This window comes from Emydura macquarii, unplaced genomic scaffold, assembly GCF_026122565.2.
Source record: "Emydura macquarii macquarii isolate MOO-44397 ecotype Brisbane River unplaced genomic scaffold, CSIRO-AGI_Emac_v2 contig_1768, whole genome shotgun sequence".
Lineage (NCBI taxonomy): Eukaryota > Metazoa > Chordata > Testudines > Chelidae > Emydura > Emydura macquarii.
The window spans coordinates 2,468,119-2,486,031 of record NW_027131905.1 but is presented as its reverse complement, the minus strand read 5'-3'; the positions used below and the strand labels follow the sequence as shown (position 1 = coordinate 2,486,031).

The 17,913-nt window shown below is 40.2% G+C and overlaps 2 long non-coding RNA genes across 2 annotated transcripts in view; one reads left to right on the top strand and one right to left on the bottom strand.

Moving 5' to 3' along the window:
* The window catches only part of LOC137158625 (uncharacterized), a 42,667-nt gene that overhangs the window by 8,195 nt on the left and 16,559 nt on the right, over nucleotides 1–17,913 (bottom strand). The gene's annotated exons all lie outside the window — the stretch shown is intronic.
* Nucleotides 2,177–5,969, top strand: LOC137158621 (uncharacterized). Its single transcript, XR_010921463.1, has 3 exons — nucleotides 2,177–2,260; nucleotides 3,080–3,185; nucleotides 5,888–5,969. It is a non-coding gene; the product is annotated as an uncharacterized lncRNA (long non-coding RNA).

Here is a 17,913-nt window from a genome sequence, read left to right as displayed (position 1 = left end):
CCAAAGAGGCAGAGCGCACATCAGCCTGTCAGATGAGCTGAAGACTCACAGTTCACTTTAATACACAGCACTGTGTATTCTTGTAATAAAATAAGTGTATTCTTATTAACAAAGAACAGAGATTTAAGTGATATTAAGCAAGAGCGAAAGAGACAAGTGTGATTCAAACAAAACAAAACACGCTTTCTAGTGACAAACAATTTTAGCAAGCTACTATCTTTGCCTAAAAGAGTTTCCTCACTTACATCAAGTTACCAGCATGTCTAGGTCTCCAGGCTTGGAGATCCAACTTTCACAGGCTCAGAGAGTGTTGTACCCTATTTCCCCTAAATGATGGATTACTAAAATGTCTTTTTGCTCTCTGTATATTATTCAAAGTCCATTGTCTCTGCCTTAAGGGCCAGGAAGGATTTCTGGGGTGCAGATTTTGTCCCCCTGCCTGCTTACTATAATCCTATGTGTTAGTTTGATGCCTTTGTTTACCATATAGATACATGCACTTTCACTGTCCTCTGCCAGTAATCAAGCTGGTCAGACAGGTAAATACAGATTCCTTTGTCTAGGACAGGATGGGTTCTTGCACTGCCTCCCAAACACATTTTACGAACATGTTTCTGGCAGCACACACTTACATGACAACTTTTAGATACACATTATGACAGTGAGTTGGGGGTAGTGAGTGTGTCAGGCCTAGGCCTAACGTAAGTTACAGTATGGTGGGCCCTCTGCCACTTGGCATTTAGGAGCCCCTGGGGTCACAAACTGATATACACAAACCTTAATAGACCTGGAAGTGCTAGAAAGGGTTTAAGAGGATGCACAGGATCCTATTAATTTATCAAGACTGAGCCAGTAGAGAATGTCTATATAAAAAATTGGCTCAGCGATGAACCTTTAAGAGACAAGCAGCTCATAAACAAGACGCCATTGAGGCAGACTTAAGACCCAGTACTGTGAAGTTTGAGCATTCTCATCTCTCATGTAATTCACTGAAAGTTGAGGGCACTCAGCACTTAACAAGAGGTGATCAGCAACTCCTTTGATTGGCTGCTACTTTTTACTGAATACACTGTCTTTTATCCATACTCCTACTATATTTTTCTAGTTCTATCTCATAAACAAAGAGAGAAAGGAACTTTAAAGTTACTGTAACTTATAAAACACAGACATTAAACACAGGTTTGCTAAAGCCCTTAAAATGTGATCCTTTGTCTGTAAACAACAAAATATAATCTTTTGTAATGATGCAGAATGTGAATATTGGCTTGGGCTGACATTGTTTTATCTAATGTTGTGATCGCTATTGTGAGATTATCTGTCTGCAAGCTTAAGCTATTTCTCACTGGCAATTAATGAGGAGCGTTCTGGTAACCTCATAATGCTGTCTACATGTTAATAACCCACAAGAAAAGAAGAATGTAGGAGCTGTTTCTTTTATCTGGTTTGCTAGCTCCTGGGGATTAGCTTTTTCTTATGACAACTTTGCACCCACTGCGCTAATTCAATTTTGAGGTTTCAAAAAATTATAGGTAGAGAAAATATGAAGAGCTGCAAAATATTTGCTCATTTAGGTAAGGAAAATAAAAGATGAAGGGGACAATTCTCAGTTTCACATTAGCAACATACACAGAAACATATGAAGCTCCTTTTATGCATAAAATATATTACCAACTTTTTATCAACACGCTGTGACCAGAACTCCAATGCTAATACAAAGCCATTTGCTTACAAAATATCAGAGCAACGTAAAATATTAAAGAAAGAATTAAAACAAAAACAAAACACTCCAAATCTTCCTTTTTGGGGTTTGCAGAGATCGAATGAAGAGCAATTGTTCCAGTAAAAGGTTTTGCATCAGCAAACATTTTGTCAAAGCTGTGTATGACATTCCCCACTTTTCCCCTCCCCCCAAACTCTTCACAGGAAATTTTGACAAAACATTTTCAAGTGGATTGGTTGCATTTTGTCACTTTTGAAGTCCCATGTTCATGTCTCCTGATTTCCTGTACATATAACATGTTCTTAGGTGGGTCAGCTGAAGCCAGTTTAACTTGTTTCCTACAGTCAGCATGTGGAAGATATATCCCCCAAAGACATCACTTAAGAGTGGCAGATCACTGGCCCTTACCAATTTTCAACCCATGTGAGATTTCTCTAATATGAAGTTTTTCAATGTTGGGCCTGGACTAAAGTATGCCTTGTGTAATTCTGCAGTGTAGAGGCTGGTTTACTGCCTGCAGCTATATATTGTTTTCCTACGGTAAGCTGATTCACTGCATGCTTTTCTATAAATAAAGAGTTGGTTGTATAATTTTTCTAAATTAATGGTGGGGGATGCATTTTTATGTTCTTTTATTGTTATTGTACATATAAAAGCAGAACAAGAATAGTTTAAAGGGAATCAAAATTGAACAGAGGAAACTTGGAAAGTGTAAAGTCGTTTATATTCCTCCAGCTCATGAATCCAAACCAACCAGTCTTTTCCTGTCTTTAGTTTTAACATTACTGAAAACAATTGTTATTGACTACTCATAAAATAATTTGTGTGAGCACAATTGGCTCCCTGCCCCCTTTATTTTTTGTTTTGGTTTCTGTTACTTTAATTTTCCCTCTCACACATATGGTTTCTCTCTATGAAAGTTGAATTATCCCCTGCAACATCTGTGATCCTTTTTATGAAAGATACCATCTTTGCTGCTGCTGCTGCTCCTGACTGATAGTATTGACTAATACTATTGACCGACTCCTGACTGATACTATTTTATTGCATTTACATTTGGTAATCTTCAATCCTTTGTGATATATAGCATGCAATGCACATTTTGTACATCTCCTGTTAAGTAATGCATTGTCTAAGGCAACATATCAGACTTGCACAGACTCTGATTTTGTCTGGTGTTTCAGAGCTTCAGGCTGATGAAGGAGTGCCTGGCTTTAGATGGCACTGCCTGCAGCAGATTTGAGACCAGCAATAGAAACACTTATTTACAAGTCAGTGTCACTGGATCCTAAGCATTTTCACTAAGCATTTTTACTATGCCACATAACTTCTAATTACTGAGAACTTTCTTTTTCATAGAAAAAGACTCTCCTTCCTTCCATGTGGGACCACACTGTTGACTTGTTTCTTGTATCATCTCCAGGAACTAACATCACCTGAGAGAAAAACAATATGGCTTCCAAGTGTAAGTCACCTAACTAAACTCCATGTTTATGTTATTATGTTGATTATGTCAGGCTGCTATTTCTGACAATGTGTTACTCCTAACAGTCTTCTCCATTGATGGAAGTTAGTATGCTCTTTTGCAATGCAAAGTGTCTCTTTGTAGACATATACCGTTATTCTTGCTGTTTTGGAGTTGAAATAGTCAACACCACACCCACAAGAGAAGAGATGCCTATGAGAAATAAAGTATTCTCAGTTTTTGGAGTATCAGTAGTCATCAAAACTGAAAATGGCCACCATTACAAAATACTAGCCTGGAGAAGCATCTTGGATTCCACCACAGCAAATTATGCTATACTAACCACAAGCCAATGGTGAAAATTAACATTTCATGAGAACATTGAAGAAAATCTGGTATACTGCCATTACTTGGGGCTGACGTGGAAAAAAAAAAAAGTTATTGAAATTTCTGTGCAAACCCCAGACTCTCCCCTCATGACCTGATTGACTCCATGTTGGACCCTATAATTCACAGTAATTTCTCCTTAATCCTCCTGCCCCCTACCCACCAGCACCTTCTTAAAAAAAAAATCCAGAAGATTGTAAGTTTGCAGAAGTTTTCATGTATTCGCATGTTTTTAATGGCTTGTGCCTAAAGTATGTTTTTTCCCCATTTTAAAATAACATTGTAAGAAAACCTCAATCTGGGTAGACAATTACATGCATTCATGGGGTGCCGAGAGTGTTTGGTAGATACCAGAGGTGTAATTCTGGCTCTCTTGAAGTTGATGGAGCTCTACCCCTTTCTTAAATGAAGTCAAGATTTCACCCCATAGTTACAGGTCTAACAAAATAAAATTCCATGCCATATTTCCATGATGGCAAGTTCTAAAAGGGTGTTGAATGTGGAGAGTAGGAAGCACAAGTCCCTGTTAGTACTACCTCATAATTAATTATCACTTAATTAATCTTGAAAGTACCAAAAGTAGTGCAAAAATATCAAGCCATTTTTAACAACCAGTTCTTCTGTGTACTGGAAAAAACTTTGGAAAAAGTATCCAAAAGGTCTCCTCTATTTCTTTCCTTTGAAAGGGTTTGCTCTCTGATCCCAGGGAATGTCCTGAATTTCAGGGGTATCCTCAAGAAATTCTCCTAAAGCCAGATTTGTAAAGGTATTTTGGTTTCTAAAGATGGAGCTAGGCACCTAATGAGATGTTCAAATGCAACAGGGTGCCCAACTCTCACTGAAATCAATTAACTCAAAATAAGGGGAGTTAGGCACCTAGGCACTTTTGAAAATCCCACCAGATGCCTAGATGCCTTAGAAAGCTGGCCAGTAAGTTTCAGTTTTGTATGGGATTGTAACGGGACACTAGGTCTTGGGGTACAAGCATGCTTCACAGCACACCCGGTAAAGCCTTGGGTCCTTTAAAACAGGGAGTTGTACGGCTAGAAGTAAATATGTGATCTACAGGACGCCAGATGCAAGGCTTCTTGTCTCTTAAGCAGGGCAGCACACATAAGAGACCCCAGATATTTTTCTTAAAGCTCCAGGAGACTACATGAGAATCTCAGTTTTTGTTTTTTAAAAAGTAAGTTTCTAGGCCTCGTAGTAGTTGCAGAGAAACCATGTGAAGTGAGCATACTCTCCAGGCTCAAAAACCACAGAAAAAGAACCCACATTTTATTTTTAAAAATGTAATAATTTTTAAGCCAATTGAATGATTGGGGCAAGGGCTGGACTCATGGGTTTTGAAAGCATGGTGTTGACAATACTGGTTAGGGGATCAGTAGTGTTGGTCTTTCCATAGTAACCAGGCAGAGTGTGCCTTCTCCCATCCTAGCTTTCAGAAGCTGGAAAAGGCCAGGGTATGCTATGGAGTGTAGATGATGTCTTCTGGTTTTGAGTTTGTGTTATGGAAATAAAACAAGCCCGTAAGAAAGAGATGAAAGGAGACCCACAGCTGGGACTACATTTCTCCATCCTCAGTGAGTGAGGCTCCACATTGACTTGCAAGGGACAGAACTGGGAGCTGGGAAAAAAGAATATTGGAAATACCAACAACAACAACAACAAAATTTGCTTAGAATTATGTCTTATGAGAGCGCATGGAGAATCTGGATTTGCAGCATCTAAATTGTAAAAAAGTGTCAAGGAAGCAGAAGGCAACTTTTAAATATTTTAGTGCCAAGATGTTCTTGAAAATCCCATACAAGTCACTCTGATTTCATATGAGATCAGAACCTGGTATGTGGAAAAGCAATACAGTTATCTTTAAAAATATATATATATTTTTAAATAAACAAGCAATTGGAATATGTGGTATTTTATTTTATTTTTTTGGAAGACAAACTGATCGAAAAACGTAACTGAAATTAGGCCATGGAGTTGTCTCTCCTATATTTTTGTAATTTGAGTCTGCTATAATCATATAAATTCATCCATCAATAAACAAATACTTCAGCCTTTTCAGAAAAAAACAAAAGCTGTGAATGGCAGAGCAGAGATAGCAATTGCTGACAAACATTTCTTTGACAGCTATTTTTATAAAACCTAATATGCCTACACAGTTCTGTCAAAAATTACTTTTACCCATGAATTTTAAAACTGGTTCATGTGGCAAAAATAATCATCCTTTGTGCTTATAGTGCAGTGTTTATGTGTTTTCCCTTGTTCAGCTTTCAGCCAAAGAATAAATCATTTTTTCTCCAATTTTCCAGCAGTGCTCTTATAGTTTCAAGATGCATGAAACTGCGTGGCAAGACACAAATCTTCTGTTGTGAAAGAAAATAAAAATACCGCTCTCATGGGGTCTCTGTTGTCAATAGACATATATTACTGAAGATACTTTGTTACAGCTCACTTAATGCAGAATTTTTTCCTTCCTCTGTTTATTCTTCCCCACCCACACGATATCTTCCTTTTCTATGTTCTCCATCTGTAAACTGCAATTACTGGGTGTTAGTGGTGTTCTGTGTCAGTGGTAGAGTGAGTTGGACTCATTCAATGTTTTTTTTTTATATACTGGTTCAGACACCCACTGATTTTTGAAAACATACTGTCAAAGACCTGTCTGGTTCTCTTGGAGACTACGTGTGGCCTCTGGGCTTAATTAGTTCAATCAAACCATCACTAATCACCAAAGCAGCATTTGATAGAGTGCTTGTCACTGTCAGACTATGAAATATGAAAAATATTCTGAACATATTAAATTATGATTTTAGAACAGCAAGAAAGTAAAATAAAGGATGGTTCTGTGCAGAGGCCCCCAACTCAGCAAAACTCTTGAGCACATGCTTAGTTTTAAGCCTGGGACTTGCCCCATTGACTTCAGTGAGTTTATTCACATGCTTAAAATTAAGCATGTTTATGTTTGCAGGATCAGGGTTTAAATTTGCACTAGAACAACACTCCACAGAGCCTAATCCTGCAACCACTGAGTTCATTGGGTGTCAACACCTCACTGGAGGATGATCAACAAACGTGCAGTATCAGCCCCAAATAAGTATTTGCAATACTAATGATGCACTAAAAAGCGGACCCATATTGCTGTATTTGTGTAATTCTGAGCTTTTACTTACAAGCTACAATAAGCTACACTCACAGGCTACACAACCACCATAAACAAGTCAAAGAACCCAGTTACAGCACCGTTAAAATGTATAGTATGGACCAAAGCTAATGGTGTCCCCAAAACCATGAACATTTACTTCTGTATTTTCCCTCATACTATGAATTATTCTCTCCAGCCCTTGGACAGTTTAGCTGTAGTGTAGACAGGGCTGACCTAAGATTTCCTTTTTGTTTGTTTTAAGTGAATTTAATGCCCATGTAGCATACTGGACTAAAACCCTCTATAAAACAGATAAAACTAGTAAGTTGTAATCAGATGTGACTGCATTAAAGCCATAGTTCAAGTGAAGAATTGTTTTCTCAATAGTCATTCTTGTCTTACTCTCAATTTCATTCCATTAATCCTAATTAGATAGCAGTCCCCAGGGCTGCCCTGAACAGCTTCATGCCTTCATGACAGTGTTTTCACCCTTCAAATATTTGACCACCACCACCTCTTTGGTTTAGATTTAGCCAAGTTATACGTATCAGGCCAGCTTCACTCATGTTGGCAAACTAAGCATAAATAGCACCTCTGTGAACCAACCTGGCTCACTGTATCCTAGAGAGAAATTCACCCAAAAATTTGCTTTCCCTCTTATTTGATTTCTGCTGGCATAGGTGAAGATCGGTCTCCTCCTCTCCATAAAAGCCCCATTGACGAATGCTGCCTAGGGAACGAGCTGAACCAGTTCATGCTCTGGCTACCCTCATGTTGCCTCCCCAGCTACTGCACCCTCTTTAGAGGCGGCACTAACTAGCTGGGCGTCTTGCATAGTCCCTCTCCTGGTGGACTTTCCAGCAGCAGAGCCCTTCAGTAGGCTGCAGTGAATCTGGCCCATTTTGTGATTTGACTCTTCTCTCAAATCAGAACTTGTAATGCATATTTGATTTTGGTGTAATATCTGGAGTAAAGGCAACAGTTCAACTAGCACTGTTTCAGGTCCGGTTTTCTAAGGAAATTGAGATCGACTTTGCATTTGAAGATACAGGGCCACATTCATTGCTAATCTACAGCTACAACTTCACTGAAGTCAATGGAGTTGCACTCCACCTATACCTGTGGTTATTTCGGCTCGATTTCTTAAAGTGTGATCAAGATAATAAACCCGCCATGAAATTACAACAAAAAATGTTTGGAGCAATGGAACAAAAACCAAGTGGAACTAAGGATGGTAATTCCTCATTTTAAAGAAAAGCAGATGTGAAATATAACCTGGTAAGATGTTGCTAAGGGACACACTATAGACTGTGGGAGTCTTGCCATCGACTTAAATGGGAGAAAGATCAGGCACTATCTACCAACAGCCTGCTGAGCAAGGCCGAATCGTGCATGGTGCCAAGTGGCTCCTGCAAGGTTCTGGGGAGCACCTTCATCTCCCATCATCTTCAGTACAATAAAGACACTCTACACTTCACAGGACTGGGTCCCCCCTTATAGGCTCCTTTGATATATCTGTGCATGCTCCTCAGGTATCTGGTCTAGGGTTTCTGGTACCTTGTAGTTTAGAAAATCTGTAGTTTATCATATTTTCATTTAAAAGGTGGCCAAGGTTGATAGTTAGAAAGGTGCTTTGCTAACTGGCAAAATATTCCTCACTTGCACACCTACATTTCTGGGTGCAGATCAAAAGGCTTGGAGACTAAGTGGTACTGCTGTATGAAAAATACTTCTGTTGATATGTTTAATATTTATTAGCAGTTGTTCATTAAGTGAACCAATCCAAACTACATGCATGGCACTATCCACCTGGCTAAAAATATAATGCAATCATGTCAAACACTTAACCCTATTGAGAGGACAAAATCAGAGAAGCAGATTAGAACAGAGCTGTTTAGGAATTTAGATTGGCTACTACAAAACAGATTCTCTCACTAAGCCAATGCTAAAAACCAATCATTATTCAGCTATCTTTTGTCTAAGCTTTTTCCCAAGTCTTCAAGGAATCATATTTGATGAGACATTTAAAAATGATTTCTGCTTCCTGACAGTTATTGTGTTTACTTGTATTGACAGTCATCTCTTCAGGTCAAAATTTCAACACAACATATGCTGCTTTACTGTACTCAACAGCAACCAGATGATTAGTATCCATAAAATATATACAAACAAAACAAAACAAAAAAAAATGCTTATCTTGTTTCATGATTAATATATCAACTCTGTTTACTCAGAGTGCTTCATCACACATCTCCATTGTTTTGCTTGGATTTCCTTTCAGAGCAGCTTTCAAGGTCCTGCAAGACTCCACCCTAGCCTACAGCTCAGATTTTATTCATTTTAATGTCTCTCCTATTAGCTAGATTGAGCTAGATTGGCAAAAGGTATTAGGCCCTAAAGGATGCAAATAGGTGTCCAATGGGATTTTCAAAAACACCTAAACAGATTAGGCACCTCACTCCAGGTAGTTGCCTAACTTGCTTAGGTGCTTTTGAAAATCCCAGTAGGTATCTATCTGCATCTTTACACACCTAAATACCTTTGAAAATCTGGCCTAGTGTTAGCAGCCTTGCCTTCCCCTTTGTTTCTTTCTTCCACTCCCCTCTTCATTCCTTTAGCACTGCCCCCTACAGATAAAATAACCTCCCCCTCCACTAAGCTCTTACCCTGCTTTTGTGCAAAACCCTTCCTAGAGTCTTCCTTCTTTCTCTTGGTGGCCCACAAACACTAAACCATGAGAATTATTTTCTCCGTCCCAACATTTATATTTATATTATTTTCACTGGGAATCGGGAGCTTAAGAAATGCAGGAGAGCACCAACAGATGTAATATTTATGCAACAAGACAAAGTGCTGTCAGAGCCTTGACTTTATTTCTTACTGCCAATCACATGATATCAGGTTTACAAAGTCTAACGAGATGATCAGTCTCCATTGACTGCTGTTATAATAGGGGCAGCATATATTCCTCATGGAATCCACCAATGAGAGAAAAAAATAAGTTAGATGATGGACACTATTTAAAATCTCTTGAGCTCTAAACTGTATAAGGTTTTGAACCAAAACACTGAAAACCTGCAGTAGACGCATTGTTACACTGGGCCAAGCAGTTAGAGAGCAGAAGCATGGACCAGATCCTTCCCTGGCACCATTTCAAGTCAGATATTCCTTTGCCCATTTCACGTTACAGTCCTTCCATATATGTATATTACCTCTTCTTGCCCCCTTTATGAAAGTCTTATCAAAGCTCAACAATTTTTTTGTACCTTAGGCTTACATTATCATTTAGTTTTCCAGTCACTCTGCGTACCCATTTTTTCATCCTCCATTACCTTGTCTGATAGAATTTAGATTGCCATTCCAGTATCTACTTCACTGAACCATTTAAAAGTCATTCTTAAGCACTCTTGTATTATTTCTATAGTGACTTTCACTTATTATTCGCCAGAAGTTTATATGCTATATGCACAGCTCCAACATAACATCTTAGATTAGAATACTAAAACAAAATTAAAGAGACGAGAAAAGTATCTCTCAGGTAAATGTTTGTTGGTAGTGGAGTATTTTATAGCTTTTAAAAAAAAACTGCTGACTTGTCTATCAATAACTATCTTGTTAGGATGTCATGGGTGCAAAAGCCTTCCTGAGCATTGTAGAACTTCAACGTTTAAATAAAGTTGTTATTGTAGTAAGCCACGTTCTGTATTTTGTTTTTTCAGTACAACTGCAATCAGAGGCTTCCTCCCCCCACCCCACACTTTTACCTAATCATAGGCCAGTGCTAGGAAAGATGCAGATCTGGATTTTAACACCCTTTCTCACAGAGTTCAGTGATGTTCAAATAAGGGATTTGTTTCAGCCCATTATAAAGACAGGGACCATTAGCAACACTTAGACTGGGATTTTGAGCTCTTCTTCTCAGACCAAAGTTCAAGGGCATTTAGGTTTTGGGGTTTAGCTCAGACCCATATCTAGTTTTAATAGAACTGTGACTGCTGCTTATTCCGGTTTATAAAAGTGTCACTATTACCTTATATTCACCTCTTTCCCTTGTCCCTTACCTTATCTTGGGTAGGAACTTTTTGTTTGTTTTTACAGTGCCTAGGAAAATGGGGCTCTGGGCTTTAGGCTCACATTGTGCTAGGCATTGCACAAAAAACTTATGAACAATGATATCACTGATTCAAGTAGTGAAGAGGCAGACCTCTGAGGGATAATAGGAGATGGGAGTGTGAGGAACTTCTGAGACAGCCAAAAAGACTGGACCTTCAGATCAAAACAAGTTCAGCCCTTTAGGAGCACTGAAACCCTTTGAGCAGCTTCTGGTGCACCAGTTATAGAACATCAGATAAGATAGAAGGTTAAGGATCCAGTCTTGCTCCCTTTGAAGTCAATAAGAGTTTTTGGCAGTGATTATAATAGGAACAAGATTAGGCATCGTGAGTGTTTTTTGAGAAACAGGTGGTGGTGTTGTGTAAGTGCTTAGAGCACCTCTGTCCTAGCACAGCATCATTCCAGTTACAGCAGGGATTACAGCCAAACAGCTTGTAAATGGTGTGTTAAGATATTCAAGAACTGTCACTCCTCATTTTATTTGTATCTCCATTTAGTCATTCAGACGAGGCAGGGAGCTTTACCAGAATAGAACAGTGGAAACAGAAAACACATCTTACTGCTTCTGCAAGGATGCTATAGCTTCAGGTATGGAGCAATGCTGACCAAACTGGAGAACTCAATGGATGTGAAATTAAATGACTTATTTATACAACACTTTCCATTAGTTTCAAAAGGTTCTACTAAACTAGCACGACAAATACCAGAATCATGTTATGTTACCATTAACCTGATGAAAAACCAACAACATAGTAGTGAATATTTTATATATTCTCTTTTACAAGCCATTGAGAGAGTCAACCAGCTGAACACTATGGGTCCCAGCAAGTTAGAATACGATAGGTGAAGGCATAGGACAATTCTAGTCTCAATTACCCCAATTTTATAAACTGTGTAATTCCACTGTATGCAGTGGAGTACTCCTGATTTACACCAGTGGGAGAGACTGCAGAATCAGGACCATAGTTTAAAGAATGCAACAGAGTAAGGTGCAGAGCACAGAGGGGGCTCCATAACAGAATGTATAGTAGATGCAGTAAAAATGTATCCTTAGACCATATCCATATTTACAGAGCATGACAAAACACTAATTGTCAATTGTGAAGTAAAAGAAAAGGAAAGTTTTAAGAGGAGATTTTAAAATGGGGAAATGATGCAATGTCTCCAAGGCAGTGTGATGGCAGATTAGTGCATGCTTTCTGGACAGTTGAGATAGACATGGAGTAATTTCATTCATTCAGCACATTTCCCCTCTCTGGTATCTAAATTCTTAGGCTTAAAAATCAGATAGGAGAGTGCATGCCTGCTAGATGGATTATTATTAGACACCAGATATTTTCAGCAACAACTTTTGTCTAAAGTTTAAAGACCACTTAAGCTTCAAGAAATGCTGAACTAGGCAAGGAACCTACAAACTATTAAATTCCTGAACAATGTGTTGTACAATCAGTTCTAAACCTCCTTATAGGAGCAGCTTCATTGTTAGGTTTTAATTATAAATGGATCTTCCATAAATTTACTGCTCACTTGTATGAAATCCAGAGATCTGAAACTTGACATGGTCAGTACTTAATTTGTGCCAGGGCTTATCCCCAGCGCCTCTAGGCTTGGCAGTTCATAGCCCCTGGCTATGCTGAAGCCTCTGGGCTTGCTGAACCAGTTATGAATATACAAAAATTGCTTGAGCCCCAGCACCTTTCATTACAAATTAAGCACTGGATATGGTACATCCATGTGATGTGGCTTTGTACTAAGATACAAGCTCTTTTATTATATGGATTTGGGAGCAGTTCTATCAAAAACCTATTAGAATGTCAGTGATTATAGGTCTAATCCTGTTCCCATTTAAATGAATGGGGTTTTGATGCCAATTTTAATAGGAGCAGGATTTAACCCACTGTTAGGAAATAGGAAGTGTAAATCATAAACATGTATGATCAGTAGTGGTAACCAAAAGAAAATGTATTTTACTGAAGTGAACGGAGTTCAGTGCTGTCTCATTTGACTACAGGGTATATTTTCTATTAGATTCTTTCCTATGATAAATGGCTTTACAAACAGTTGAGCAAGTAGGACTATTTTACAGACTTACGGTCTCCATTACTCAGGAAACTGCCACAGTGCTACATGGCTGTTATGTATACCGGCTGATTTTGCATACAGACTTTATTTAACTGATCTTCATGACTGAAATTTTTACTGTCCTGACCTATTATCCCAATATAAGAGATGCTTTGGAAACTATGTTTTTCCTCTGTTTAATGGCAACTACATTTCCAGTCTTTCTGTAAAAGATTTTTTTCCTTGTCTGAATTATAACTCCTATGTAGACTTAGATTTTTTCCCCTCATTCTTACTCGAATCCTTAGTTTACCTGTTGAAAAACAGAACAGATTTATTCAAACAACAACAGCAGCTACGTAGTAATTGTCACAATGAGGAAACAGGAAGGGGCCCAGGTTGCAGAAGCAGAATGCATAAGCAGGAATAGGTGACTAGGAGGTTGGACAAGTCAGCTGGCATGGTTCTCTGAGGAAATTTAAAAATCAGAAGGATAACTCAACTGGAATCAAATGGGTAAGAAGTCAGTGAAGATGGAGAATGGAGATTAATATGGTCCCACCTCCATAACAAGACTGTAAGCTCTATACACTCTAAGGTACTGATAAGAGTATGTATACCAATGCCCCCTTCTGATAGAACAGCTCATCTGGGTCTCATAGGCCTTATACTGCTGACAGCTAAAAAGGAGATTCTCCTTTAGGTCAAGCGGTAGGCTGTTATGCTTCAATACCTGCTGTTGTTGTAAAGTTTCCAGTGGCCACGGTATGACAATCATGAAGTTCTTAGGCAGCCATGAATTTATTATGTTAACAGTCTTCCTTTAACTCCCCTTAGAGCATTAGCAGTTGAAGGGCCTGGTATAACATTATAAAGGTAATTTCCAGTAGCCTTTAAGGCTAGCAGAGACCATTATGATCTAGTCCTTGAAAACAGGCTATAGAATTTCACCTAGTAATGCCTAATAATTTAGAACCTATCATTTAGAAAGATATCCAATCTTGATTTAAAGACTCGAAGTGATAGAGAACACACAATATGCCTTGGTTAGTTGTTCTAATGGTTATTTACTCTCCTTGTTTAAAAATTTGAGCTTGTTATTAATATTATCCATTGTTGGTGGCTGACTGGCTGTTTGTTGCAGGTTTCAGGGAAAGTAAACTATTCAGGAAGGACAGACAGGGGAGAAAAGGTGGAGGAGTTGCACTGTATGTAAGAGAGCAATATGATTGCTCAGAGCTCCAGTATAAAACTGGAGAAAAGCCTGTTGAGAGTCGTTGGGTTAAGTTTAGAGGCGAGAGCAACAAAGGTGATGCCGTGGTGGGAGTCTGTTATAGACCACCAGCCCAGGAGAATGAAATAGATGAAGCTTTCTTCAGACTACTCGTGAAAGTTTCTAGATCACGGAACTTGGTTTTCATGGGGGACTTCAATCACCCCGACATCTGCTGGGAGAGCAATGCAGCTAGAGCACAGACAATCCAGGAAGTTTAGGATAGTGTTGCAGACAACTTCATGGTGCAAGTGCTGGAGGAGCCTACTAGGGGCTGTGCTCCTCTTGAACTGCTGCTCACAAACCAAGAATTGGGAGGGGAAGTAGAAGTGGGTGGTAACCTGGGCAACAGTGACCATGAGATGGTAGAGTTCAGGATCCTGACAAAAAAGAAAGAAGAACAGCAGCATATGGACTCTGGACTTCAAAAAAGCAGACTGACTCTGTAGAAGAAAACAGTCTTCCGTTCTGTTTGGGTGGGCAAGGAAAAGACCTTTATTAACAAAGTAATTACCTGGGGCAACAGCTTCAGCTGAACTGCGCCCCCAATCTGTGTCATGTGAGGGTTTTTATACAGGCTTATTACCAAGTCATTGTTATACAGCAAAATGCATTAAGCATGTGTAATAAAAAGAAGAAATAACAGTGAGTTTGCACAAACAATGTCAGTATAAATCTGTACAAGGAACTTTCCGTATTTGGTTACAAAGGAAGGCATGCACATAGCAAACTGCCCTACTGTCTTTCTTTTGACTGAAGTTTTATTTTTCCATTTTAACAATGAGCTATCTTGATTTAGCTTCAGAGAAAACTTCGTCCACACCTAGCTGACCACGTTTATCGGTCAGCACATTCTAACTGCTTCTTAGTTTTCAGCTACATGCTCAAACTGTCTTTGTGACAAACATCATGTTTCCACAACTCCCTCAGGGAGCTGATGGGCAGGATCCCCTGGGAAGCTAATAAGGGAGAAAGGAGTCGAAGAGAGCTGCTGTATTTTAAAGAAACCTTATTGAGGGCGCAGGAACAAAACCATCTTGAGGTGCAGAAAGAATAGCAAATATGGCAGGTGACCAGCTTGGCTTAACAAAGAAGTCTTTGGTGAACTTAAACACAAAAAGGAAGCTTACAAGAAGTGGAAGCTTGGTCAGATGACTAGGGAGGAGTATAAAAATACTGCTTGAATATGGAGGCGTGAAATCAGGAAGGCCAAAGCACAACTGGAGTTGCAGCTAGCATGGGATGTGAAGGGTAACAAGAAGGATTTCTACAGGTATATTAGCAACAAGAAAGTGGAGAGAGGAAGTGTGGGCCTCTTACAGAATGGGGGAGGCAACCTAGTGACAGATGATGTGGAGAAAGCTGAAGTACTCAATGCTTTTTTTGCCTCCGTCTTCACAAACAAGGTCAGCTTCCAGACTACTTCACTGGGCAGCACAGAATGGGGAGGAAGTGAGGAGCCCTCAGTGCTGAAAGAACGGGTTCAGGACTATTTAGAAAGACTGCACATACAAGTCCATGGGGACGGATGCAATGCCTCTGAGGGTGCTGAGGGAGATGGCTGATGTGATTGTAGAGCCATTGGCCATTATCTTTGAAAACTCATGGTGACTGGGAGAGGTCTCAGATGATTGGAAAAAGGAAAATATAGTGCCCATCTTCAAAAGAGGGAAGGAAGCGGATCCAGGGAACTACAGACCAGTCAGCCCCACCTCAGTCCCTGGAAAAATCATGGAGCAGGTCCTCAAGGAATCCATTTTGAAGCACTTAGAAGACAGGAAGGTGATCAGGAACAGTCCGCATGGATTCACCAAGGGCAAGTCATGCCTGACCAACTTGATTGCCTTCTGTGATGAGATGACTGGCTCTGCGGATGTGGGGAAAGCAATGGACATGATACACCTTGACTTCAGCAAAGCTTTTGATACAGTCTCCCACAGTATTCTTATCAGCAAGTTAAAGAAGTATAGGTTGGATGAATGGACTATAAGATAGATAGAAAGCTGGCTAGATCATCGGGCTCAACAGGTAGTGATCAACGGCTCATTGTCTAGATAGAAGCCAGTAACAAGCAGAATGCCCTGGGGTCAGCGCTAGGGCTGGGTTTTGTTTAACATCTTCATTAATGTTCTGGAGGATGCGGTGGATTACATCCTCAGCAAATACTTATAGATGATACTAAACTGGGGGGAGCGGTAGATATTCTGGAGGATAGGGATAGGATTTAGAATGACCTAGACAAATTGGAGGATTGGGTCAAAAAAATTACGATGAGGTTCAACAAGGACAAGTGCAGAGTCCTGCGTTTAGGATGGAAGAATCCTATGCACTGCTACAGACTGAAGCTGACTGGCTAGGCAGCAGTTCTGCAGAAAAGGACCTGGGGGTTACAGTGGACAAGAAGCTGGATATGAGTCAGTGTGCTCTTATTGCCAAGAAGTCTAATGGCATATTGGGCTGCATTAGTAGGAGCATTGCCAGCAGATTGAGGGAAGTGTTCCCCTCTATTTGGCACTGGTGAGGCCATATTTGGAGTATTGTGTCCAGTTTTGGGCCCCCCATGACAGAAAGGAGATGGACAAATTGGAGAGAGTCCAGCAGTGATCAACAAAAATGATAAGGGGGCTGGAGCACGTGACATATGAGGATAGGCTGAGGGAACTAGACTTATTTAGTCTGCAGAAGAGAAAAATGAGGTGGGATTTGATAGCAGCTTTCAGCTACCTGAAAGGGGGTCCAGGGAGAATGGAACTAGGTTGTTCTTAGTGATAGTAGATGACAAAACTAGGAGCAATGGTATCAAGTTGCAGTGGGGGAGGCCTAGGTTGGATATTAGGAAAACCTTTTTACTAGGAGGGTGGTGAAGCAGTGGAATGGGTTACCTAGGGAGGTGGTGGAATCTCCATCCTTAGAGGTTTTTAAGTACAGCTTGACAAAGCCCTGGCTGGGATGACTTAGTTGGGGTTGGACTTGCTTTGAGCAGGGGGTTAGACTAGATGACCTCGTGAGGTCCCTTCTAAACCTCATCTTCTATGATTCTATGACAGGATTTGGTTATCCACTCAGAGTCTTAAATGAATGTGCGCATCAGCAAAGTTAGATCACTGGAACCTGTGCCCATTCACGATCTTGGAATAGGTCAGCCTAGTACCACTCAAGTACAGCTACTTGAGTCTCTAAAGATCCATCCTGGACTTCACGTCTCCATTCTAAAGCCTTACACTGAGAACCCATTAGCAAATCACTCCACTTCACCACCATGATCCATAACCATTCAACAGCAGGAGGAATACTTGGTCCAATGAATTTTTGACTCACAATGAGTTGGGGAAAGCTCTAGTACCTCGTGGACTGGGAGGGCTACAGTCCAGATGACCTGGCCTGGGAGCTAGTAAAGAACATCCATGCCCAAGATCTATCACAGAACTTCAAACTTATCCTGAAAATCCTGGCCGCAGGGTTCCTAAGAGGAGCCCTTAAAGGGGTGGTACTACCAGGAATCAGGGCCTGCAGCTGAGCCTGGGACCAGCTAGCTGAACACCAGGATCAACCAGACTCTCTGATGGGCTGAGAGATGTCACTAGACCTGCTCTTGAGCCCAGCAGCTGCTCAACACTGATACTGAACTGTAATCGCTCCAGTGCCTGCCTTGTTCCTGTCCTGCCCCAGCTCTGCTCCATTGCCTGGTTCCTGACTCCAGCTCCAGCCTCTAGGCCTGACTTCAACTGCTCTAGCCCCTAAACCTA